Here is a 15,097-nt window from a genome sequence, read left to right on the forward strand (position 1 = left end):
TGGTTACATCGATCAGTGGGGCGGGGCTTCTTGGTGCGGGACGGGAGCTGCGGGGCGCTAGAGGACGCTTATTGGGCAACTCGATCAAGGGGCGGGGCCATTGACTCGGGGCGGAGCCACGAGAAGGGCTAGTGGACCAGGGTCGCGGGTAGCGGCGGAACCGCACTTGGAGCAAAGGGGAGGAGCGGGGGCCGGAGGTGGGCTGGGGAGGAGGGGCGGGGTCTCGGGGGAGGAGGTGCCTGAGGGCGGAGCCCCAGTTAAGGATGGAGCTGGCGCTAAGGTAAAGCGACTTTGCCTGTCCCTCGCTGCTGCAGGAGCACAGTGATCCCGTGGAAAGAATGGCCTCTCCCACACACGGGTCTGTGTTTAAAAATGGGAGCTGCTAGACCCGGCGGAATCCTTGGTGAGTCCGGCTTACCCATGGCCCCTGAAAAATGTGAAATGGATGAGGTTGCTGGACATTTGGAGGCGTGGTCTTCCTGAGTCTTGGAGTTGGGAATGTTGCTACCTTTTGAAGCAGTTAGGCCCGCTCTTGAATTGGGGGCCTGTCTAACCTGTGTCCACGGAGCCCAGAGAGCCCATGGATGGGCCTCCGTGGGACCGTAAAACTTAGAATATCGTGTGCATTCGTAGTGAGTGCATTTTGTTGGGGAAAAGCGGCCCATGATTAAAATGTTTCTATAAAAAGTCTGATTCTATCTGCTACCTGGTCTCTGGAGAGAGTACAGGGAGAAACAGCCCTTTATAGGAAAAATGCGAATTGCTCTGAACACCCACCATCCCTTTTAAAGGGACTTGTAAGTGTGGTCTTATTTTCAACATTTTAACAGTTACATAGTGTGACACTAACCGCATTTTAGAAGCACTCCTGCCCGGCTTTTCTCAACCTTTCTTTTCACCCCTTTTCTGTCTCATCCTCTTCCACTCCCCCGATATTTCTTCCCCTTCCCTATGCAAGAAAGATACGAGATACTTTTTTTACTTTACTGTTTATTTTCTGTAATGTCCATATTACTCTTTTGACTTAACACTGTGTTGTAGTTACAATTGAGGAATATTTAAATTTTATCAAGTTTTGAGAGGCCAGAAATAGACCTTAATTATGTCTGTAGCCCCAACAGTGTCTAGACCACCACGCCCATACCAAGAGCTCAACCGATATTTGCCAATACAGTGTACCAGTTGATCCTAAAAGTCTCCCAAAGCACACCAGTGCAAAAACTTATACATTCAAATTATTTTTATGTAAATATTGATGTTTAAACAAATGAATTAAAATTTAACAAGATGCTTGCTATTCAAGACACAATGTATAAATTACATATTTTTAAAAAGACATATGCTTAATTAAGGTTGAAGGTGGGAAAGAATGCATAAAAATGAAAATGTGTCAATGTGAAATGGATGATTGTCCTTTTTTCTAAATTTTCATAAATATATTTTTATAGTTCAAAATTACACTAAGTTCATCAACACAGTATCTAAGTTCATCAACACAGCCAGTATCTCAACTACCCCATCAGCACAGAGGTGGGAAATTCTGCATTTCTACATTGCAGTATTACTTCAGGAATAACTCAGGCTCCATCCATCTGTAGGGTCTTAGATGAAAACAGTGAAGGCTTAGGAGATAGGGAACATGTTAGTACTGACAGCTCAGCACCATCTCTTCTCCTTCGGGATCAGCTTCTCCCTACCCTCTACCCCACTGAGGTGCCAATGAGGCTATCAATTACAGTATCTACCCTCTTCCCTGCACCAACAAACAAACAAACCAAAAACAAGGAAGACATGGGACCCTAGCTGGACCAATGCAAGTGCTGCATTCTCTTGACTATTGGCCTAAGAAGGAGGATGTGACCAGAGCTGGGCCAATCAGAGTTCTTCCCTGAAATTTTTTTTTTAAATAAATTTTATTGGGGAATATTGGGGAACAGTGTGTTTCTCCAGGGCCCATCAGCTCCAAGCCGTTGTCCTTCAATCTAGTTGTGGAGGGCGCAGCTCAGCTCCAAGTCCAGTCGCCATTTTCAGTCTTTAGTTGCAGGGGGCGCAGCCCACCATCCCATGCAGAAATTGAACCGACAACCTTGTTGTTGAGAGATCGCGCTCTAACCAACTGAGCCATCTGGCTGCCCCTCGGGAAGCTCAGTGACTGCTCATTGTCTTCAATCTAGTTGTGGAGGGCGCAGCTCACCGGCCCATGTGGGAATTGAACTGTCAGCCCTGTTGTTCGGAGCTCATGCTCTAACCAACTGACCCATCCGGCCGCCCCGTTAAATTTCTGAATTGGAAATTAAGGGAAGGTCTCTCTTTCCTATTGAATCAAGAACTATAAGGATGGGACCTCAAAAATGTTAGCATCATCCTCACCCGCCACATGGAAAATTCTGAAAGAATGCGGCAATATTCCTGGACAGAAACAAGATTTGGAGGGAGGGAAAAGGAAAGGGAGAGAAAAGGAGAGAGATCCCTAACAGCGTGTTCCAGTTTCAGATCTTGCACCAGCTTTGCTCACACTATCTCACACTTAGTAGGTCCTCAAGTCTGCCTCTCCTCTGGTGCTCCCCCCTTCAGTAACTGGCACCACTCCACCCAATTGCTTACACCAGAAACGAGTATCCTTGACACCACTCTCCTTTACCCCATACCCAGTCTGTGTTGCTTCCACTCCAAAACCGTATCTTGAATTTCTCCACTTCCCACCACCTCCACGTCTCTGACCCAGTTTAACCCATCATCAGCTCTCACCTTGACACCAGCAGTAGCTTCCGAGTGCTCTCTCAGGCAGGTTTTCTCTACCACCCCCAACTCCTTAACCTCACAGCAATGAGAGGAATCTTCTTAAAGTGTACTGACGTCATCACACCTCTACTATTTAATGATTTCTCTTCGTTTTCACGATGAAGTTCAAAATCCTTAGCATGGCTACAAGGTCCTGCATGATCTGGCTCTAGCCTGATCTTGAAGTACTTTTTCCAACTAGGCTACACATAGGCCTTCTCCCTGCTCCTTGATCACAGGTACTTCTTTGTGCTTTGGGACTTTGGAGTGTGCTGTTCCCTTGGCCTCAGTGGCTCTTCCCCACTTCTCCCCCCTTCACCTGACTGAATATTTGGTCTTCTTCAAGGAGACTTTTCTTAACCTGTGCTAGATCCAGTCCCAGCATGGCCATAAACTCCAGGAGGGCAAGGAGGCCCTCCTTGGGAGCCACTCCCACCTAGCACAGTACCTGGCACGCGCAGATGCCCAACAGGTATTATTGCATGAATACATAAATGTTTAAATACCCCACCTGGCACGTTCCCTCCCATTAGCCAGCCACTTCTACTTCCCCAACTCCAATGCTATCAACCCTCTCCTCACTCTTCACTCTTCAAATTTGTGATTCTCTGTTTCATCCTTTCAGCTCTGGGGAGGGGTCTCTGTACTCCCAGACATACTCCTATATATAGCTTTAAATAGTTACTTTCTGGAGGAAAAAAAAATTCTCTATCCTCTATACCAAAGGGATTAGTTATAAGAGCAAAATCTTCAGGTCAAGTATGAAACAGACAGCTGTGGAGCCACAGCCCACTGCAGGGGAACTATTTTGATGCAGTTATGGCAACAGTGGTCCTCAAATTTTACCCCGTAAGAGGGCCTTCCTGCCTTTGAGTTGAATGGGTGCAAGGTGAGAATGGGAGAGAAAGGTAGAGACTGTGTACCAAATAAAATGAGATTTTTTTAGTAAAGAAAAAGTGAGAACCAATTCTTTTTGTTTTGAGAACCAAATTTTAAACATGAATTAATAATTCCCAGTAATGTAGAAAGTAAAAAGAAAAAATTGTCTTTTGCTTTCATTGCTGTTTGTCATCCGGTTGACATTTGGTACAGTTCTCACTTCTCTGAGGACAGTGATAAGGAAGCTAAGCGCACCGGAGACAAAGAATGCCACAGTCATGCGTCATTCTCCTGTGTTTTGCTTTTGCAAATAACTTGTCATCTAATTTTACTTTGGAGATAATAAGGAATTATTAAACACAACGATGAAAGCATTTTGTAGATCAGTGAATATACGTATTTTGTGTCATGAGTGGGGTATGTGCAGCTGTGAACATCTGGCTCTCTGCCAACCTGTCCCCAGAGTGTTGATTTCTGCAGCATCTGATGTGTAGATCGTCCCTACATCACAGAAGCTGCTTGTATTATGCTTGGGGACAGTATTAAGAAATAATTATTCATTTCTTTGGCTGAGTGTTTTGATTGACCAACATGTCTTATACTTTGTGCAGCCTCCAACATTCTAGTCACTTAGTAAAGACAAAGCAACATAGGACCTCAATTTGAATCCCAATACTCAGACTATTAGCCTTTAAGCATAGTAGTCTGTTTATCACTTTTTTCCCTGCCAACTATCATCCATTAAATATAAAAAATTACCATCTCTAAAAGCAAATTGCCTGTACTCTCTGAGAATAAATGATAAAACAGCTGTCTTTACCCCCAGCACTTATCAGTGTATTGCATATCAGATGTTGCAATGTTATCAGTGCATTCAGGTGAGACTGAAAAGGCCTTTCCTGATAAACAATTCCCTCCTCCCCTACCGAGTACAGACTGCCAAGTAGTTTATGGTTGTAAATTAGTGGGGCCTGTTACTATTAAATGTTTATGGCTTTGCTACTACCCTGTTTCCCCGAAAATAAGACCTAGCCGGACAATCAGCTCTAATGCGTCTTTTGGAGCAAAAATTAATATAAGACCCGGTACCTTAGAAATCTAACTCTTATCTAACATAAGACCGGGTCTTATATTAATTTTTGCTCCAAAAGACGCATTAGAGCTGATGATCCAGCTACGTCTAGTTTTTGGGGAAACACGGTATCCTTCACCATTGTTAAGAGTAGAAAATTCAATCCTACCTGAGATGATAAATCCTTGTTTCACATTCAAATGTTTAGCTAGGGGTTTTCTTATATCCTTTGCTATTTGTAAGACTGAGGTCTGGCCTTACAGTAATGTGACACTTAGATTTTGCATTTTGGTCCAGCAGAGGTTGCTCAATCTAAATGAACTTTGTGGTTTGGTCTTCTCCCCACCCGCTCCCCTCATTTTCTTCATTACTGTTCTTCCGGGAAATTACTTCCCATCAGCTGTATTGCCCCCAGCTGGTGAATCAGATCGAGGATTTTTTTTTTTTTAATAGTTAATAAACTCTAAAGGCTGAGGCTGGAAAATCTACACCCTGGTGCTAGCTAATGAAGAGTGTCACATGAAAGCTTATGGAAAGCTTATGCAAAGGGGAGAGGCATGGTGCAAACGTCCTGGGATCCAAGATTACTCACTCTTCTCGCACACACTGAATAACAGATAGTAATGATTATAAATTATTTAAGCAAAGAATATGAGAGCCAACACAGGCGGGAAAAAAAAAAAAGGGGAAGCTGCACATGAAGATCCTCTGTTGAAATCATTTTAATTAGCAGAAGCTATAGAGCCAGGGAAAACAGAGCAAGATACTTAACAGCTAAACATTTTTGAAAAATTCTCTACCACTTTTTTACCTTAAAAAAGAAAAGACAACCTGGAATATGAAATTGAAATGGTTTCCACAGGTTCCCTTCTGTGATGGCGTGTGAGGGGGCCAGGGGGTGACAAGAGAAGGCTCAGTCAGGTCTTCACAGGTTCCAGTGAACCCTGAGGCTGTGAGTCCCAAGTTTCCCCTTGAGATGCGTCTTAATCATTTTCACACAGTAAGGACATTGAAACTAGAGTTGCAACTCCATCCATCCTGATTTTCTTTGTACTTTGGACTGAAACCTTCATGAGATTTTTCACTTCAAATTTCAAACATTGTCATTCATGATAGGTTTTACTTTTTCTCTGTATGTATCATGATACCTAGATTGGTTTCTCCCTACTAGATAAGCTATAACACTCTTTAAAAAGTTAAGAACCCTCAAAGGCATATTTTTGACCTTATTTTCAAATTCTTGGACTATCTTCACTTGTTTGAAACTTACTGGTAGTCGTCCGCCTGCCCAACCTTTCCACATCGCCAGGCCCCCTCCTCTTATAATCATAGTTTTCATTTCTAATTCAGTACCATTTAGAAATCTAACTCATTATTATTATAACTAACCTGGCTCTGTGACTCACCAGAGACCGTGCTTCCTTGGCCGGCGTCTTTTTCTGAGTATTCCAATATTCACACTACCTTCCACCAGGTTCTTACAGGACCTTTCAATGGAACCAATTCAGAGCTTCATCAACATCGTATGTCACTTATTATGTATCCTCTGACTTCCGTTCCAGCAGTCTCTTTAGTCAATCACTCATTCAAAAAGTATTTATTGAGTACTTCCCAGGTTCATGTCCCTGTGCTAGGCAAGGGGTAAAAGCAGCAAATCAGTCACATACCGTCCTTGCCCTCATGGTAGGTAGGACAGACACCAGTGAGTTACAGAACTGAATAATTCAGGGCACTGTAGTTGCATGCTAAAAGCTGAAATACAACAGGCAGTAAGACCATATAATTGGGAATCTAACCTTGCATTAGAGTTAAGGAATGCTTCCTTGGGAAAGTAACATTTAGGCTTACACTTGAGGTGTAAGTACTGTGTTTTCCTGAAAATAAGACCTAGCTGGACAATCAGTTCTATATGTCTTTTGGTGCAAAAATTAATGTAAGACCCAGTCTTATGCATTACAACTGATTGTCCAGCTAGGTCTTATTTTCGGGGAAACACAGTAGGGGTTAACCAGCAAAGAGTGGGAGAAGAGGCCAGTACACAGTGGCTCCATAAAAAGGCCACGAGGGGGCCGACCGGGTAGTTCAGGCGGTTGGAGTTCCTTGCTCCTAATGCCAAAGGCTGCCGGTTCGCTTCCCACATGGGCCAGTGGGCTCTGAACCACAAGGCTGCCGGTTTGACTCCCACAAGGGATGGTGGGCTGTGCCCCCTGGAACTAACAACAGCAACTGGACCTGGAGCTGAGCTGTGCCCTCCACAACTAAGATTGAAAGGACAACAACTTGACTTGGAAAAAGTCTTGGAAGTACATACACACTGTTCCCCTTCCCCAATAAAATCTTAAAAAAAAAAGAAAAAGAAAAAAAATTACAAAAGAAAATATTGGGGAAAAAAAGGCCACGAGGAGGAATGAGAGCAAGAGATCACACAATTGAGCAAGAAGGCCAGAGAGCTGGGGAAGGAGCCCCAGTGAGGCTAGCAGAGGCCAGGCCCAGATCATACAGGCTTCACAGATCATGCTAAACATGTGGTCTTTATTCCACAAGTGATGAGAACTATTGAAAGATTCAATCAAGGATGTGACATGGTTGGCTCTGTATTTAAACATACGAGTATGATTATGGCTTTAGCATAGAGAACCAACTACAATGGAACAAGAATGGTATATTAGTCAGCTCTTGCTGCATGACAAACCACCTCAAAACTCGGTGGCTTACACAGCATTCGTTTTTTGCTCAGGGGTCTGCAAATCGCCTTCGGGCTGTGAGTTGACTCTGATTATGCCGGTTGGGCTGGGATCAGCAGAGAGTAGCTAAAGATTGGGATTGGACATTTGCCTGTTCCACATGTCTCCTCATTCTCCTTGGACCAGAGGCCACACAAGGAATATTCCCCTTATGATGAATGGCAGAAGAGCAAGAGCCGCAAGCCAACTGCAGAAGCACACTGAAAACCTCTCCAGGAGTCACCCATAAACACTCCATTGACCAAATCCAGTCTCATGGCCAGGCCCTAAACAGTGGCATTAGGAAGTATATTCCATCTGGAGGGAGGTATGAATCAGTTTTTCTTAACACTCGAGTGTATCAAAGCAGCTATGACCCAGGTATTTTCCATTCTGATGGAAACTAAATAAATGGTAGAGTCTAGCCTCATCCTAAGCCACCTTGCTTCAGCTCCCAAACTGCTTTAATTTTCCCAAAGCCTTTAACGAATAGGGTATAAAGCTTAGAACTACTTTGATCATTTATGGAACAGTTTCAGGTCCTTGACCTCAAGTTTTTCACTGAGTCTATGGATGCAGTATATGTGTGATTTATAGGTGGTCAGAAGCATATGCTGTAATGATGAATGGTTTTACAAGTTTTCAGAAAAAAATTGATCCCTTTTTGCACTTATTTCTATGTAAACATGAAGTGAGTTTTTTCCTGCCAGGGCTGGCGCCAGCTTGCCCAGAAATGCTTACTCTTCTGCCAGTTGCTCCAAGGCTACCAATTCTACACTGGATTCCAAATGGGAAGGAGGGAAAGGCACAGTAGGTCCTCGATTTATGTGGATGGGCGTGGCACATTGCTATGTACTCTCATCAGTTTTTAGACATAATTTGTTATTATTTTTTGCATTTTTTTCTTTTTTAAAAACAATTTATTTGAGGGGAAGAAGAAATCTGTTTTTTCCCAAAGTCCTGATTTCTTATCTCACATTCTTGGGCTCAGCTTCAACTGGGGTTCATCCTTTTCTCACATTCTTGCAGTCAGGCATACAGTCACAGCAATAGTCCTGGGTCTTTAAAAAGAAGCTGGTCTTGCTGTGGACACTGGTATTTTATATATATATATGTATATATATATATATATATATATATATATATATATATACGTATATGTATATATATGTATTCTTTTAATTAAATTTTTTATTGGGGAATATTGGGGAGCAGTGTGTTTTTACAGGATCCATCAGCTCCAAGTTAAGTCGTGTTTTTTTTTTCCAATTAGTTGTGGAGGGCGCAGCTCAGCTCCAAGTCAAGTCGTTTTCAATCTAATTGTGGACGGGGCAGCTCACTGGCCCATATGGGAATCGAACCCACGACCTAGGTATTTTGAGCACTGTGATCTAACCAACAGAGCCAACTGGCCGCCCCCACATTGGTATTTTTGGTTGGGGGTGAGGCTGAGGGGAGAGCTCAGGTAACTTGGGAGCAGCCCTGGAGAGTGAAAGTGAACTATTTTTAGCTGAATTCAAGTGGAAGCAATTCACTTAAAGAATCCTAAGGCTTTACCAATACATATTTCAGGCTAACTTTAATGAGTAGACTGAAATAGCTCCAGGCTCCAGGGGGTAGACCAACTATTGAGAACCTCTCCTGCAAGATAAAAAGGCGCTTCTGTAGCTTGGATCATGAAGTCGTGTCAGCTTCTTCCGTGCCCCTAGCACAGGGCTCAGCATGGGAGCATTTCTGCGCATCTTACTAATTGGTGGCTAAGTACAGACAGGAAAGAAAGGGACATTTATTTCACCAATAAGTAGAACAGCTCTTTTAGGAAAGAGCAGAAGACAGGCTCACAGAGAAGAGGGAGTCCTCAAGAAAGCACACAGGTGACTTTTTAACTTTTTAAAACAACGTTGAGCAGGCAATTTCCACTTAATTTCTTTTCAGAGTAGGAGACACATAGAAACAGCATGCTAAAGGGGCTACAGTGTCTGGAAAGGATAAAGGAACTAGTTTTAATTTGCCTTCCCTTTCCGCTGCTAATGACACCCTGCTGAGATAAGACTATAATATTAATGCACAAATCTCCACAAACCTAGTGACTTTTTTTTCATTGGGATGTTTTGGGTTATTATAAGATCGCTTTAGCACAACTTACATCATTAAAAGAAAAATATAACAAAAATTAATTTGTCTCATCTCGAAGAAAGGAAAAGACAGGAGTAACAGGATTGTGGTCTTTTTCCCACATTAATTTTATTTTATGATCTTAATTTCCTATTACTGCAAGTACCTAGAAAATGAATACGTATAAGCTTCCTTTAGTCAAACCAGACACAATGCCTCCACTTTACTTTAGTATTCTTGAAATGTAGATTTTAAGATTTTAAATAATTTTAATGAAAGTAGTATTATTTAGCTTTTATACAGTTCCTTATATGGTAGTTTCAAAGCAATTTATACAGTTAATAATCATTCTTAATAAAATATCTACATGAATATTTGGAAGGCGACTTGACAAAAGGGATAAAAATTAAGTGTAAGACTGGCAGAAGTAGAACTACAAATGAAACGACAGGGTTCAGGACATTCTACCCCAAAATAGGGCACCTTGGCATATTGACTATATTAAGCTGAAGGAATTTGAGAAATGTCAGGTGCAGGAAGGACTCTCTGACCTTCCCCTGAAGCAGGTCATAAAACTCTCATGAGAGGTGCTCTCCCTATACCTCGAGAAAAGGAGTATCCTTATCTCCCTCCCAAAGATGAGGGACATGGAGAAGAATTTGAACAAACAGATCTTGCTAAGTTTGCCTCAGTTTACTATCCTTAGCTTGCCTTTGTCCTATCGTATCTTTCCATGACTTTCCACTCTTCATCAAACCTAGCATAAAAACACTCAGGTTTAATTATTTCTCTGGGTTTTCATTTCCTTACGAAGGCTTCCATGTCACATAAAACTTATATTAAATAAATTTGTATGCTTTTCTCGTTAATCTGTCTCTTATTACAGGAGTCCCAGTTAAGAACATAAAAGGGTAGAGGAAAAATATTTTTCCTCCCCTAAAGGAGTTTTGCAACTTCTTCTCCATTTAATATTCTCCAAAACAACTTAATAATACAAGTATTTTAATGAGATGTGTATTTACAAGATTGGTTAAAAGATGAGATTAAAAATTATAGATGAAAGAGATCACTTAGATCAAATTGTATAGGTCAGGATTATTTCCAAAGGTGATATTCTTTGTAATATACAGGTACACATTTGAAATAAGGGTCCTAGGGACTCATCTAGCTATGCTAGAATAACAGGTTTTTTTATTGTTAGGTCTATTTAAAACACAATTTTATCACTGTAAAATAAACCTCTTGATGATGCAGTCTATCAAAACCTCTATTAATTACATAAACATTTAAGAGTCTTATTTTAAAAAGGACTCCATCCAATATCCATTTTAGAATATGTAACAAAAAGAGCCAAGTAATATGTCTGGCATGTATCGGCACTCATGAAAGAATAAGTGCCATAATCAGAAGTGGTAGCAGATAGACACTTCCCTTGCTCCCACACAGTGATTAAGATTTTTCCAAAACATGTTTTCTTCTCTTCAATTTCAAGACATAATCCCCACCAAGGAAAAGCGCATTTTAAGTTTTTCAAACCAAAAGGGCCTAGTGTATACAATCTGTTCAGTGCTTTGATTATAACAAAATTAACCTGGCACAAGCAATCTCCCATCCTGGCAGGAGCAGCACTGTGGGAGGTCATAAGTGCCTTGTGGGAGCCACGTAAGTGCTACTGGTCCAGTCAGAACAGGCATGCATGAATGAGTACAAGCTCACAACTTAAAAAGACAGCCCACATTTTCCTTTCTAAGAATGCAAGGTGGATTTAGGTACGTCTACATATACTCCTTTACAGGGAGTCTTGCTTATGATATGTTCTTGCAGAGGAAAAACACCACTCATACTTCTGGAAGACAGGATGAAAAGAAATACTACAAGGCTAAGGGCAAGGGACTGAGATTTCCGTTTGCTCCAAAAGTACAAATGCTCCTTTCCTGAGTAAGGATGTAACAAAATATTTAAATAAATGAGAATAAGCTCAGAGCTTTATAAACCAAATCTAAGGTATAATTTACCAAGACCTGGAATAAAATTGATGTAAAATTTGAGATGCTAACAAAGTTTTTTTTTTTTTTATTAAAAAAGATGAAGTAGTAAAAGCACCACATTTTTTAAGATAATGGTCAAATCAGGGTTAAGGCAATCAGTTATAATCTAATCCAGGCCAAATATATGCTTTTGCCTAAATTACCTATCTCTGATTATTACTGGGGTAAGTGCTTAGGTTTTCAACTTGACCTGCTTTATGAGTGCTGGAGGAATAATACCAGGCGCAAAGGAACCAGGTTTACACACAAGCCAAAAAAATCCCAACCCCCAAAACCATTAATCTCCTCAAAAAACTGCCCCATGTAATATGACAACTGAGTAGCAACAAAAAAAGTACTTGATCTACTAAGACATTTTAGTATAAACAGACATGATTAAGATAATCTCTTAAACCATGTATTGAAATTATGACTATAACACAAAATCAGAGGTTCTTTTGGGAAGGCCTCAAGAATTCATGGTCACAGCTGCCAGAAGCTGGGGGCAGAGGATGTGTGGCTGATGCATCATCTTAGAAAGAACCCTTACCAGCATTATCTTCCTCTTTTCTAACTCAAAACAAAAGTGGTAGCTCTCCTTGACTTCCATTATAGGAAATTTCTTACTTAGTTATTTTTAATTATAGTCTATCGTCTGAGGCTGTAAGGAATGTGATCATCCCCGAGTAAGACAAGCATCAGGAAGCTTCCAGCTGACAGCCTCAAACCTCTTCCCCTTCCTGGTCCTCCGCTTGCAACAGCAAGGACTGTCCATCGTGAACTCTCGAGAATGCTGCTGACCCACCCCTTGTGTTGGAGGCCGTTTCAGCACTAGAGTCTTTCCACTTGGCTGTTAGCGTGAGCAGGGAGAGGGATTTCAAAAAGAAATGAGTTAGGATGTCAAAAGGCCGAATTCTAGTGGAATATACAGAAAAGCCTTTTTATTTCCAACTTAATGAAAATATTAAATGCTAGTTAATCCAGTTTCTAAATCTTTTTAATTCCAGGGCCAGACAGACTGGAAGCAATTACGGCTTGTTCCGGGGTCTGTGGGAATGCTGACAGTTTTAATTTACATATTAATGCTGGAAAACAATTTGAGAGGCAAAGAAGAGCATTCTTTGGCCTTAATAATGAATAGGATAAGAAAAAAATGGACTGGAAAGTGGTTGAAAAGCTCTAGGCAAAATGGTCTGGTTTATTTTTTCTGTAATAATTTCAAACTATCCACTGTAATAAGATACCATTCCAGTGGTAGATTTGCAGTCTTTTATTTTGCCTAAGATGACCATTCTTGGCTGACTGTCTTCAATAAAGGCTTCACACTCCAAGTTAACAGTCCATTTGTCACAACTCCAACTCTTTCCTGGGTACAACTCATTCTATTTCTCGGTGTCTTCCTCCACCACCCACCTAGAATACTTATCTTACCACTCACAGGATAAAACAGAACATTGAAACATAGGAATTGTTTTAAATTATTAGACTTCATTATACAGCCCAGTTGGACATTTGCTTGTTGGAATTTACTTCTGCTTCAACCAGTTCTTTGAAAAAAGCAGGAATCCTTTTCATTAAAATATTAGCTTGACCCCAGGATGTAAAAAAGTTAGCTGCTTCAGCATTAGTTATTGCAGTCTGAGACCTCCCAAGAAGTCTAAAAAAACCCAGAAGATTAAATATAGCAAAATATGAACAGGGAACATAGTTTGCAAGTCATTTAATAACTATAGCTGTATAGAATTTTCAGATTATCAACCTTTTAGTTTTCTGAATTAAATACCAAATTTGTGAAACAAAATATATCCTATGGCTCTTGAAAGAACTGTTAAATGGTGGATTAGCTCCAATGCAAAACTTCCTTCTGTAAAAGGAAGAGAGGGGAATGTATAATAATCCTAGGTGGTAGGTGGGTCCTATTATCCCCACTGAACAGAAGAGGAAGAGGAAGCTCAAAAAGATTGAGTAACCTACCAAAGGTCACATGGCCACGATTGGCAGTTTCTCACGAGGCACTGCAAATGTGACCACTTATAAAGAAAGGAAGATTAATTTTAAACCAAGTACTAGTCATTACTTACAAAATGAGTACATTAATGTGGTTAATGACAAAATATTTCACTGACGTTGAGCTTATAGAAAGTTCAAGGGAAACCAAAATTAAGGACTCCGGATTCACCTAGGCCCCTTTCATATACAAAATATACCTAATTTTCCTCATCCTACTACTGGAGAGGGAGAAGGAAGCTTGCTATGGTTTAAAAAAACAAAACAAAACACAGCAGTTCCATTCCTAGGTATACATCCAAAAGAATTAAAAAGTTATTTAAACAAACACTTATACACAAATGTCCACAGCAGCATTATTCACAATAGCCAAAAAGGAAATTAAAAAAACCCAAATGTTCAAGAGATAAATGGAAAAACACAATACGGCATCCAAGCAAGGGACTATTTTCATCCATGAAAAGGATGAAGTACTGAAACACACCACAGTGTGGATTAGCCTCTAAAATGTTACACCGAGCGAAAGGGCCAGACATAAAAGGTCACATACTGTATGATTCCAGTTATATGAAATAACCAGAATAGGTAACTCTATAGAGACAGAAAGTAAATTAGGGCTGGGAGGAAGAGGGTACCAGGAGTGACTGCTTAATAGACACGGGGTCTCCTTTGGGGGTGATGAAAATGTTTTGGAACTAGATAGAGGTGGTGGTTGCACAACACTGTGACTGTACTAAATGCCACTGAATTGTCCACTTTAAAATGGTGTATTTTGTATTATGGGAATCTCACCTTGATTAAAAAAACAACAACAAAAAATCCCCAGAATAATGAAATAATGATGATTGACCATAAAGCCCTAGAAGAATAGCAGGTAAGTTGCTTTTACTTGTTCTTTTTTTTTACAATTTCAGTGAGTTTTTGACAGTCATAAACCAATATGTAAAAAATTACCCATTAAAAATTCCAAATAAGGCATTAATATAGCTGAGGTCCCCTAATTTGCCCAGTTGGCAGAGCACCTATTTGCGTTTACAGTATACGTGAAGCTTTAAAAATGTCTTTAATTTGTATAAAGTGCAAAGAAAAAGAATACTGAGAAATACATGAAAGAATATAAAGTAGCTAGAGCCTAGAAAGAAGCTAACATACATGTATATGGGGAAATCTATATATTTGAGCATCCAGAGAGATGTAAACACTCAGGAGAGAAACTTGCTTTTCCTCATAACTTATTTTGTGTTTCTCCAAAAACTGAAGAGTAAATAGTAATTTACAGTCACCACCCTCCAGATTGCAGCAAAGAGGTCACACACAGGGAGGGCCTCTAGCTGCCACTTCCAATTGCTTCCCTGGTGAAACAACACAGGAGGTTAAGTTACTTCAGGAGACTCTCAACAGGGCTCCCATTGTTCCCAGCTCAAAACTCAGAGACACAATGGGCCCCATTCATTCCGAGAGCTTACAGGCTGGGGAATGGTCCCTTAGTGACA

This window comes from Rhinolophus ferrumequinum, chromosome 9 (genome assembly GCF_004115265.2).
Source record: "Rhinolophus ferrumequinum isolate MPI-CBG mRhiFer1 chromosome 9, mRhiFer1_v1.p, whole genome shotgun sequence".
In the NCBI taxonomy this organism is placed as follows: domain Eukaryota; kingdom Metazoa; phylum Chordata; class Mammalia; order Chiroptera; family Rhinolophidae; genus Rhinolophus; species Rhinolophus ferrumequinum.